At 38.7% G+C, this 11,582-nt stretch overlaps 1 pseudogene; it reads left to right on the forward strand.

The window, feature by feature from the left end:
• The first annotated feature begins 6,706 nt into the window (after positions 1–6,706).
• On the forward strand, positions 6,707–6,822 carry LOC120588600 (uncharacterized; annotated as a pseudogene).
• Positions 6,823–11,582: the final 4,760 nt, after the last annotated feature.

The raw sequence follows: 11,582 nt of genomic DNA on the forward strand, positions 1-11,582 counted from the left end.
AAGAGCTTTTGTTTATGTGGGTTATATTTACTGATGTTTTCCATGTTAGAAATTAAAACTAAGAAAAATATAAAATACTTACTTATTACTTTATTTAAAAATTAAAAATTCATGAACTGTTAACATGAATAAAATATTTTGAGGAAAATATTTTCCAAAAGAAAAAACATTAAAATATTGACATTGTTTTACATTTTTGCAAAGGTTTTTATATCTGACTTAATAGAACATAGCCAATTTCTCATATCTGCTTTTTCCCTCAAATTGTTACAATATCATATGTCATATAACCTCTAGAAAACTTCACTATACACTGAAGAAAGAATGAGAGCAAACATTGTAAACAATGTATTAGTATTGTTATGAGAATAGTTTTGACCTCACAGCCCCCTTGAATGAAAGTTGGGGATTTCTGGGGTTCTCAGACTATACTTTGAGAATCACTGCTCTAAAGAAATGATGTAGGAAATTAATCTATACTAATTTATTTGTAGCCGATGACACTTAACAGGGGCAAATTTTGGGAGTAATTTACATTTTAACAAAGAATAAAGTCTCTCTCAGGAGATCAATCTCTAATGAAAGAATTTCAAAAACACAGACATTCTGATTCACTTCACAGGCCACTGCCCTCTCAGCTTCCACTGAGTCTGGCCCTGCACAGAGGGAGGTTGTGGCCGTAACACTAGACCTCTTGGGGACTAGAAGAGAGCAAACAGGCAATCATGTTCAAGTCATCGATGGCTTCTTTACTTTAAGATAATACATCTTTATCGTTTTTTGGACAGAGAAGGGTTCTATGAGTACTAGCAAAGAACTTGAGATTGCAAACTCTCATTGTGCTCACTTTAAGCAATCAGACTGAGTCTTTCATTATATTGGAAACTTTGAGAAGAGACTGTTGTAACATGGAGGTAATATGCTTGTTTGTTTTAATTAAATTATTGAAAATCAGAAATGATATCATATCTAGCTTTTCCTAGCAATGTAGACATTTCCCAGAACTTTTAGCTGCACATTTTTAGTAATTACATTGTGCTAATCAACTAAAATGGCCCAGTATAAATGTTAATAAATAAGCATAATCATAATCATAATCCTAGACATCTCCAGATGCCAAGGACTTCAAGAAGTCTTTGAAGCCATCCCTCTGCCTCCAGGCATGCTTTATTTTCCCACAAATTCTCATCAGAAATAATGTCAGAAAATATGTTTTCTATTGGGTTACTTCTTCCCACCTTCTTCATATTTTTTTCAGATATCCTAAACCAGAAAAAAAATGAAGGCTAATTCAGATTACTTTAGAAAACATTCAAAAAGATTGAGACACTGAGAAATTTGTTAGAAAGAATATTTAAATTATTAAATGAACCTTCTCCTCCCCCCTTGAACTGAAGCAATAAGTATACTTTACCAAATACCTGCAAACCTACTAAGTCTACACGAGTTGAATATGATTTAAGTTCTCTGAGGGCTGGGTTAGAGAGTTTTATTTTTATTTGGTTACAACCAAATTTAATAAATAATTAATTGGGCATTTGGCACCTACTTCCACTAGGAGTTTGATGCATTTAAAAATTTTTGAATTTAAAAAGATACATAGGCTGTATAAGGTAGCTCATACTTACCTAGGGAATTACTAGAATTATTGAAGATTCATGTAAGTTTCTGTTTTTGTCGTATCTATTTTGTTACCTGTAGGACTAAATGATTTATGAGAGAAAGTCAGATGACAACATGTCAGATCATGTCCTTTAATTTTGGCGTAATAGGATTTTCTAAAAAGGTAGTTCCTGAGTTATCAAGGACTCTAATAAAATGATCTTTGGTGAGCTCTTCACATGCTCTGAAAACTAGAGAACAATTTCTTCTTTGCTAATCTATGAATTAAGCCCTGACCCAAAAGCCACAAACATAAACAAAATGTTTATGTTCCCAGAGCTCTACTCCTATCCAAGAGAGAAATATAAACTTTCCTCCCCTTCAGCATGACAAAGCCCTTTTCCAGGCCCTGGATACTCAGGAACTATCTTATTCTTGGCCCCATTTTCTTCACTATGGTCAGTTTTAAGTATTGCAGCTAAAATCTTTCACCTCAGCTATCTGAAAGTTAGTCCTCAAACCCTACACCAGCTCTCAGGTTCAATACCAATGTACGCTTTTGATACCTTACCCTCCAGTCTTGAATACTGAAAGAGAATTCTATCATAGTGCCAAGTAGAACAATGTGGTAGTGAAAAGCACCAACATTGAAGTCCGATTCTAAGTCTGCTTCACTAATTATGTAAACTTGAACAAATTATTTACCTTCTGTAGTTTAAGAATTTTCATGTGTAAACTGTGGTTGTGTTAGGTTTTTGGTTGTATTACACAGAAAACCAAAACCAAACTTGCTTATTAAACACACACATACACACATAGACACATTCACACCCTGGGATTTTCTAGCTACCTTAACTGCATAACTTCAAGGCCAGACCAGAAAGGTAAAGAGCTCATTTTAGATGTGGCCTGTTTGAAGTTCTCAAACTCTGGCATGAAAACTGCTTCTTCATGTTTGAGTTCTGCTTTCCCCTGTATTGGTCACATTCTCAGCCAAGATCTCCCCAGGATTGCCCAGGAAGGGGCAAGATGGTCACAACAGCTAGCACACAGTTTCTATCAAAACAGCTTTAACAGACCCAATGAAAGAAGTGTCTCCCTGCCAAGAGTCCCAGCAAAAGTCCCAGCGTGGCTCTCATTGCCCTTGGCTGGTCAAGCTTGGATCTCAGCCCAACTTTAAACCAATTGCTGTGGCCAGTAAGATGCATGTTTTTCTCAAGGCTTGGATCATGTGCCTGCTGCTGGAGTTGGGGGTAGAATCAATCTCACATGGCTACATAGACTGAGACAGTGCTTTGTAAGAAAAATTGAGTTGCTGCTTGCAGATGAAAGGACAGTGGATGCTGAACAAGACCAAAAACACAACAAAGTTAATCTATAATTGTCTACTACAGTGGATAGTAACAACTACCTTTACCTCCTAGGGATTTTATGAGAATTAAATAATAATGCAAGAAGAGCAGTTGACATTACGTCTGGCACATGGCAAGCACTCCATAACATTAGCTATTATATTCCTCAATAAATCCTTGTGTAATAAATGGTGAATGTTAGCAAAGCCTTAACAGTTAACCACTCTAAGTGGATGGTATGTCACATATTTAGTGAAAAACCTTAGGAGTGGGGTGGCAAGTTCAATATTGGCTACTTGGAGTGCTGTGTTGAGAAGCATTCTAAGGCTAAGTCTCAACACATCGGGAATTAGTGCCATGCTCAAATAGGAATGCCTATAGGCCCTCAAGTTCTCTCTTCTATAATAATACCTATATTATAGGTCATTATAATATAATAGGTAACCAATAATAATATATAACTGTATTATATTATATATAATATATGTAATATAATAATAATAAGTAACTAATAATAATACATAAGGATTTTGAAAGATACCTTTTACTTAACTTAGGGTTAATGGATTATTAAAATATAGAATTACGTATAGATTTTCAATCCATATTAGAAAGGTTACTAAGAACCATTTTATGTGTAGAGAAAAGAGAGGGCAGGCACATATACCTTATTCGTTCATGTAATTTCAGTGCCTTACCCATAATAGAAGCTCAATCGTTTTTTGCATTGAACTGAAAATAATTGTGTTATGCTGAAATTCTTCCCCTGGAACCCAAGGGATACTGGTAAAATTAAACCACGTGGAACTTCAGTAGTGTTAATATTTTGTTCATAGGTTTCATGTATTTTTGCATATATTTCATGGCATTTATATTAAATTCATAAATAAAATATTCCTCTGCGTGAACTCAATGAAGCATTTAAAAATAACAATAAAATATCATCCCACCTTCTTATACATTTATCAGTAATTCACTGATTTCTCAACTCTTTAAAACTTAATGAAAGAATTCTGCAGGATGGCAAGTTAGTGACAGCAAATGTGGTCTGGCCAGTCAGGCACAGAAAAAGCTTTAGGTAATTTGTGTGCAAGGATCACCCTGGCTTCAAACAAAACTGTTCTGACCTGTGTCATCAAACCACTTCACATCTGATATGATGCCCATTCACAGTCATGAGCGCATACTGTGTTTTCAATACACACTTTGGAGAATATATATTAGAAATGACTGCATGCTAAACATTTGAATGACTCAGGTATGGCTAATAGGGGGAGTCGAGAACACTAGATATGGGATCACAGGAGAATAATGCCGTGAGTAGTGTGAAGATCATTAGTTTTGAAGCTAGACTTGGGTTTAAATCCCAGTTCTGCCAGGACTTTTGGTAAGTTACTTCATCTCTCTAAGCCTCAGTTTATTCACCTGTAAAATGGAGCTAAAATATATTTAAAATAAACATCAGCTTCATAGATTATTATGAAGGTAAACAAGATTGTCATAAAGGTCTTAGCATATGGTAAGTGCTTAATAAATGGTAGCTATTGTTTTTATTTTAAGCCTCGACTCATAGGATGTTAATTAGTAAAACCATACATTGAATTAAATCTTGTAGAATAAATTAAATATATGCATAATTATGTGTGCACGTAAGTCTAATAGAATAATACTGTGGATTACCTATTGCTGCATTTCATTGCTGAAATATTCTCCAAAATCTCATACCAATAATTTTCCAAGTTTTACCCCCATTAACATAATATAAAAATAGTCCACTTCATTCTCTTTGGAATGCTTTTTTTTTTTTTTTAAGTTTTAGGTGTATAGCACATTGGTTAGACATTTAAATAATTTAGGAAGTGATCTCCTGATTACCCTATGGAATGTTTTTTGAAGATTTATTTCTTCTTGAATGTCCTTAGGTGTCCCCTTATGTATGCACTGAGTCAAGATTGAGCAAAATTCAACCCATAGTAGTATTTTGTAAAAGGAGATAAAAATATCTAATTATATTAAACAAGATACTCTGTATAAACAATATTATTAAACTCAAGAGATGGCAATGTAATTAGACCACCTATATTCTGCTTTGTTTCCAGTTTTCTTCTTTTATATATTAGGTATATCATGATATAGTATAAGGAGAATTCATGCTTCCATCACCTGACTGCCGAGGCCATAAACACATCTGGCCTATGGCCAGGAGCTGACAAAGAAAGATGACATATAAGAACAAAGAAAGAGAGAGAGAGAGAGAGAGAGAGAGAGAGAAAAGAAAGAAAGAAAGAAAGAAAGAAAGAAAGAAAGAAAGAAAGAAAGAAAGAAAGAAAGAGAAGAAAGAAAAAGAAAAGAAAGAAGAAAAGAAAGAAAGAAGCGAAGATAGAGAAAGAGAGCATGAGAGAGAAGAAAGAAAAGAAAAGAAAGAGAATATGAGAGAAGAAATAAGAAAGAAAGAAAGAAAGAAAGAAAGAGTTATTGAAAGAAAGAAAGAAAGAAAGAAAGAAAGAGGGAGGAGGGAGGAATAGGGCTGAAGGAAGGAAGGAAGGAAGGAAGGAAGGAAGGAAGGAAGGAAGGAAGGAAGGAAGGGCTGAAGGAAGGAAGGAAGAGAAAGAAAGAGAGAAAAGAGGAAGAAGGAAGGAAGGACAGAAGGAAGGAAGGAAGGAATAGTTGAAGGAAGGAAGGAAGGAAGAAGGAATAGCTGAAGGAAGGAAGGAAGGAAGAGAAAGAAAGAGAGAAAGAAAAAGAGGAAGGAAGGAAGAAAGAAGGAAGGAAGAAGGAGGAGGGAGGGAGGAGGGAGGAGTGAGGAGGGAAGAAGGGAGGGAGGAAGAGAGAAAGAAAAAGAAAAAAGAGTTAGAAGCAACTTATGGGAAAGTAGAAAATTCTCCATCCTGGGAGTGAGAAAAATCAGAGTACTGCTCTTCCTCCCAACAAGTTGCGTGGCCCTAGACAAGTTATTTCTAATAACTCTCCTTTGTAAGACATTAATTGGTTCAGGAAGCCTTTTTACAGTGGGGAATTTATAATACATACACACAAATTAATTCCCAAGACTTCATATTGAAATATTTAGCAATCAGACTTTGAATTGGTCAATTATTTCATCATCAGGTGTATGCAGAAGTCAATTACAGAGCCCAGTATTCAACCGATGTCCACTTTGCTATAAGACTTGAGAACATACTCAGGCACCCTAAGGTTTCGAGGCTGAAAGAGTTCAAATAAAGAGGAGGCTATATTATTCCTGAAAGCTCAGCAGCCATCAAGCAAATTAAAACAGGATCTGAGGTTTAATCTCTGGACAAAATTTGGTCAAACCCAAGATAAAAAATGAGGTCAATATAGATACAAACTAAAATTATTCCTCAGGCAACTGACATTTATGTCTTTTAATACATCTTGATAATTGGGCCAGATTGTTACTGGTACATCTATTTTTTTTTTTGAAATTGATAAGAACTACTGTTTAGAGAGCACTTTTCTTTGTGCCAGGCTTTTCATGCATGAGTAATCTCGATGGTAGGTCCTTGCTTTTCATCACTTTGGATATTTTCTGCCAATTCCTTCTAACCTGCAAAGTTTCTGTTGAAAAATTAGCTGACAGCTTTATGGGAGCTTCCTTGTATGAAAGTGCTTTTCTCTTGATGCTTTTAAAATTCTGTGTTTGGGACGTGGTTCCATAGTGTAGCAGTTAGCATGTCTGCTTTACACACTGGAGGTCCTGGGTTCACGCCCCACTGGCGCTACGGTCCATGGTCTATGGCCATGCCACCCTGAACAAGCCTGATGTCTGATCTCAGAAGCTAAACAGGGTTAGGCCTGGTTGGTACTTGGATGGGAGACCACCTAGGAAGACCAGGTGCTGTAAGCATAAATAATAATAAATAATAAAAAAATAAATAAAAAATAAAATTCTCTGTCTTTAAGTTTTGGAATTTTAATTATGATGTGTCTTGATGTGGGCCACTTTGGTTTCTTCTTGTTTGGAGCTCTCTGAGCTTCCTGGGGTTGTATGTCTATTTCCTTCACCAGGTTAAGAAAGTTTTCTGTCATTATTTCTTCAAATAGGTTTTGAATTCCTTGCTCTCTCTCTTCTCCATCTGGTACCTCTATGATGCGAATGTTGTTGCACTTGATGTTGTCCCAGAGGCCCCTTAACTATCCTCATTTTTTTTAAATTCTTTTTTTGTTGCTGTCTGATTGGGTGTTCTCCACTACTCCATCCTGATTTGATCCTCTACTTCATCCAATCTGTTAATTCTCTCTAATATACTCTTCATTTCAGATACTGTATTCTTCATTTCTGACTGATTCCCTTTTATGTTTTCTAACTCTTTGTGAAAAACTCACTGAGTTCATCTACTCTTCCCATAAGTTCATTGAGCATCCTTATAACCGGTGTTTTGCACTCTGCATCTGGTAGATTGCTTGTCTCCATTTTGTTTCATTCTTTTTCTGGATCCTTTTTCTGTTTGTTTGTTTTTCATGTGGGACATGTTTTTTTGTCTCCCCATTTTTGCTGCCTCCCTGTGTTTGTCTTTATGTTTAGGTAGGGCTTCTATGTCTCCCATTCTTAGTAGAGTGGCCTTATGTAGTGGTGTCCTATGAGGCCAGTGGTGCAGTCTTCCCATATCACCTGAGCTGGGTGCTCCAGGTGTGCCTCTTGTGTGGATTGTGTGTACCCTCCTGCTGGTTGCTGTTTGTACATCAGTGGGATGGATTGACCCCGAGGCTGACTGATTGTGAGGACTCACCATTGAGGGGCTGACCCTATGGAGCAAGATTCGCTTTAACAGGGCTCTAGTGTCCGCCCCGTCTGCCCTTTGGGTATGTCATCTTCAGATGCCACCCTCAGTGATGCTCCAGCTCAGTCAGAAGCTGGACACTGGGTGTGCCAGCCCCAAGGCCTCCTGGAACAGGCCCTGCCACAGGCAAAATTCAGCCATGGCCTGTGCCCTGCCCAGGACCACCTAGCAAGTCTCCAAACAATCCATGGATGGCTGCCACCCATACTAGACTTAGAGGTATTTGAGAGACCAAGCCATGAATGAAGCCTGGCTGCCATTAGTGCTGAGCTTAGGGCTGCTCACCAAGAGGTACGGGGCATGCCCAGGTGAGACGTGCTTTGTTTGGGTTTTGTGAACCTTTAAGAGATTTTAGAAAAGTTCGCAGCATGAGCCAAGACAGGCCATTTGTATGGAAGCAGATTTGGTGGGCCCGCAAGATGAGTGTGGCGGGGTCCCAGAGAATCACCAGGATGGGGTGACCTCTGTTAGTCAGGTTGATGGAGACTCAGATATGGCAGTTGCCTGCATCTGCACACTGGGATTGGGGAAGGCTCAACAAAGGAATGGTGGGTTCTGCCAGCACTTCTGTCTGGAAGAGAGCTGTCCCTTCAGCTCTTGCCCTGAATCCGGACAATCCAGGTCCTCCCATTATGTCCTTGACACTTTTCAAACAGCTGACCCAGTGCTGGAGCTCAGAGTTTGCAGTGAGTAAGTCTGCACATGGATCCTTTAAGAGGAACATCTGTGACTCCCGCAGCCTTTCGTCTCACTCAGCCATAATCTCCACTGGTTTTCACACACAGAAGTTGTGGGGACTTTTCTTCCTGGCACTGGAATCCTGGGCTGGGGAGCCCAGTGTGGAGCGGGGACTCCTCGCTCCAGAGGGGCAGACCTCTGCAGCCAAGATAACCCTCCTGATTCTTGATTGTTGCATGCAACTGTGGGATCATTAATTTCTCATCTCTGCCCCTCCAACCAGTTTCAAGGTGATCTCTTATGTATACTTCTGTTCAGCCAGACCTCAGACGACTCCCGGTGATGGTTTTTCTGTAGTTTCATTGTAATTTTGGTGTGGTCATGAGAGGAAGCGAACACGATGTCTACCTTCTAAATCATCTTGACCAGACCCATCTAAACTATATTTTTAATATTGTGCCACTAATATATATATTTTACTAGATCTCCAATTCCAATTTTTAAAAATTTAAGATTCGCTAATAATTATTATAATAATTAGGCAATCTATTAAATATCCACGATATATTGTGGTAAGTTAAAATAATGGCCCCTAAAGATATCAGATCTTAATCCCTGCAACCTGTAAATGTTAATTTATATGAAAAAAAGTATCTTTTTTATACATAATTTAATTCAGTTTCAAGTGTATAGTACATTGGTTAGACATCTATATAGTTCATAAAATGGTCCCCCCAATTGCACCCTCCATCCCCTGACCCTCCACCTAGCCAATGTATTAATACTAACTGCATTCCCTATGCCATGCTCTCCATCCCCGTGACCATTCATCAGCTACTAATTTGTATTTCTTTAACCCTTCACCCCATTCTCCCAGCCCCCTAACCCCCCTCCTCTCTGTCCGACACCAAATTGTCCACTATATTTGTGAGTCTGTTTTTGATTAGTTTGTTCTTTTTATTCCTTAAATTCTACATATAAGTGAAATCATATAGTGTTTATCTTTTTCTGTTTGACTTAAATAACTTTTAGGTCCATCAAAACATCTTTTTCCATCCCCTTCCTTTTCATATGTAAGAGTATGGTTTTCTTATCCTTTCAGCCCCTCTATCTTTTGGTTGGAGCTTAATTCTTTTCCATTTAAGGTACTTATTGATAGGAATGTAGTTGTTACCATTCTTTATTCCTGTTTTTGATACATGTTTTTTCTTCTTAAAGAAGTCCCTCCAGCATTTCCTGTAATACTGGCTTGGTGGTGATAGATTCCTTTAGCTTATTTTTGTCTGGGAAGCTCTTTATCTGTCCTTCAACTCTAAATGATAGCTTTGCTGGATAAATTATTCTTGGTTGTAGATCCTGGGTCTTCATCCTGTCAAATATTTTTTGCCAAGCCCTTCTGTCTTGCATAGTATCTTTTGAGAAATCAGCTGATAGTCATATGGGTGTTCCCTTAGAAGTAACTATCTATTTTTCTCCTGCTGTTTTTAATATTCTTTCTTTGTGTTTAACCTTTGGCATTTTAATTATGATGTGACTTGGTGTGGGCCTCTTTGGATCCCTGAGTTTTGGAATTCTCTGAGCTTCCTGGGGTTGTATGTCCATTTCCTTCACCAGGTTAGGGAGGTTTTCCATCATTATTTCTTTAAACAATTGTTCAACATCTTGATTTTCTTCACTTACGCTGATCAGACGAATATATGGAGCCTTAATAGTGTCCCACAGTTTCTTTAAATTATTTTTATAGTCTTGGCATCTTTTATCTGGCCATTCTGATTGAGTGTCCTGATTGGCTTTCCTGTCCTCTAGACAGGGCATTTGATCCTCTTCTTTATTCACTTTGTTTATTCCTTTGTTTATTCCATTTAATATACTTCTCATCTCAGATAATGTGTTCTCCATTTCAGACTGGTTCCCTTTTATAATTGCCATTTCCATTTTTATGTGTTTTATCTCTTTGTTGGAGTTCTCTACATTTCCCAAAAGTTCATTGAACATCTTTATAACTAGTATTTTGAATTCTGCATCTGTTAGATTACTTGACTCCATTATATCTGGATCTCTGTTCTGTTCTGTCATATGGTTTCTGCTTCTTTGTCTTCCCATTTTGACTGCCTTTCTGCATCTATTTCTATGTACTAAGCAAAGCTCCTAAGTCTCCTGGTCTTATTAGTGTGAATTTGTGCAGTAGGTGTCCAGTGGCACAGTCCTGAGAGGGGTTCAGTTGCAGGCCAAACTTAGCCCAAGCTTCTACCCCTCCAGGGCCACCTGTTAAGATTCAGCGAGCAATCCACAGATGTTGTGCTCACAGTTGCCTCAAAAGGCCACACTAGAAACCAAGGCCAGCTGCCTCCAAGTGTGTTTTTCAGGAGCATCTGACTAGCTGAGGATATACTTGGATGTGGCATGACTGGGGCTGCAAGTTGGGGGAGGCAGGGTTTCAAGGAATACTCTGGGCGGAGTGACCTCTGTTATCCAGTTTGATGATGTCCCAGCAAAGGCGGCACTATGTCTGCGCACTAGGACGGGGGAGGGCTCAACAAGGAACAATGGATATCACCAGCACTTCTGTACAGAGTGAGTCTCACTTTTGGCCCTCACTCTGACAATGTCTCCCTGTAAGTCCCTGGTGTCCCCTGCACGCAGCCGAATCGGCACTGGTGCTCAGAGCGAGCAGGTCCGTCACTGCGAAAATCCGCTTGCGGATGCAAGCCCTTTAAGAGGCTTCTGCCGCAGCCTCTGTCTCACTCAGCTACTCGAAACCTGGCAGCCCTGCTTTCTCACCCTGTCCTACCTTCTGCCATTGCAGGATGATTTCTCGGACCTCTCCCTAGGTGTATGGCTTGTTCCTCTAGATCCCAGGTGATTTTTCTTTGCTGCTGCTCCTTGTTTTCATCACTACTTTGAATGGTCACCAGAGGGATGAACAGAGCCTCTATCATCTACGCCATTCCCTCCTCCCCCCGGAAAAAGTATCTTTGCAGATATGATTAACATAAGGATCTTGGGATGGGGAATTATACCATATTATCCACATGGGCCCTAAATACGATCACATAGATCCTTATAAGAGAAAGGCAGGGGAAGGTTAGACAGAGGAGGAAAAGACTACATGACTATGGATACAGAGATTAGAGTGATGTGGCTACAA

Source organism: Pteropus medius, unplaced genomic scaffold (assembly GCF_902729225.1).
Source record: "Pteropus medius unplaced genomic scaffold, Ma_sr-lr_union100, whole genome shotgun sequence".
Classification (NCBI taxonomy): Eukaryota; Metazoa; Chordata; class Mammalia; order Chiroptera; family Pteropodidae; genus Pteropus; species Pteropus medius.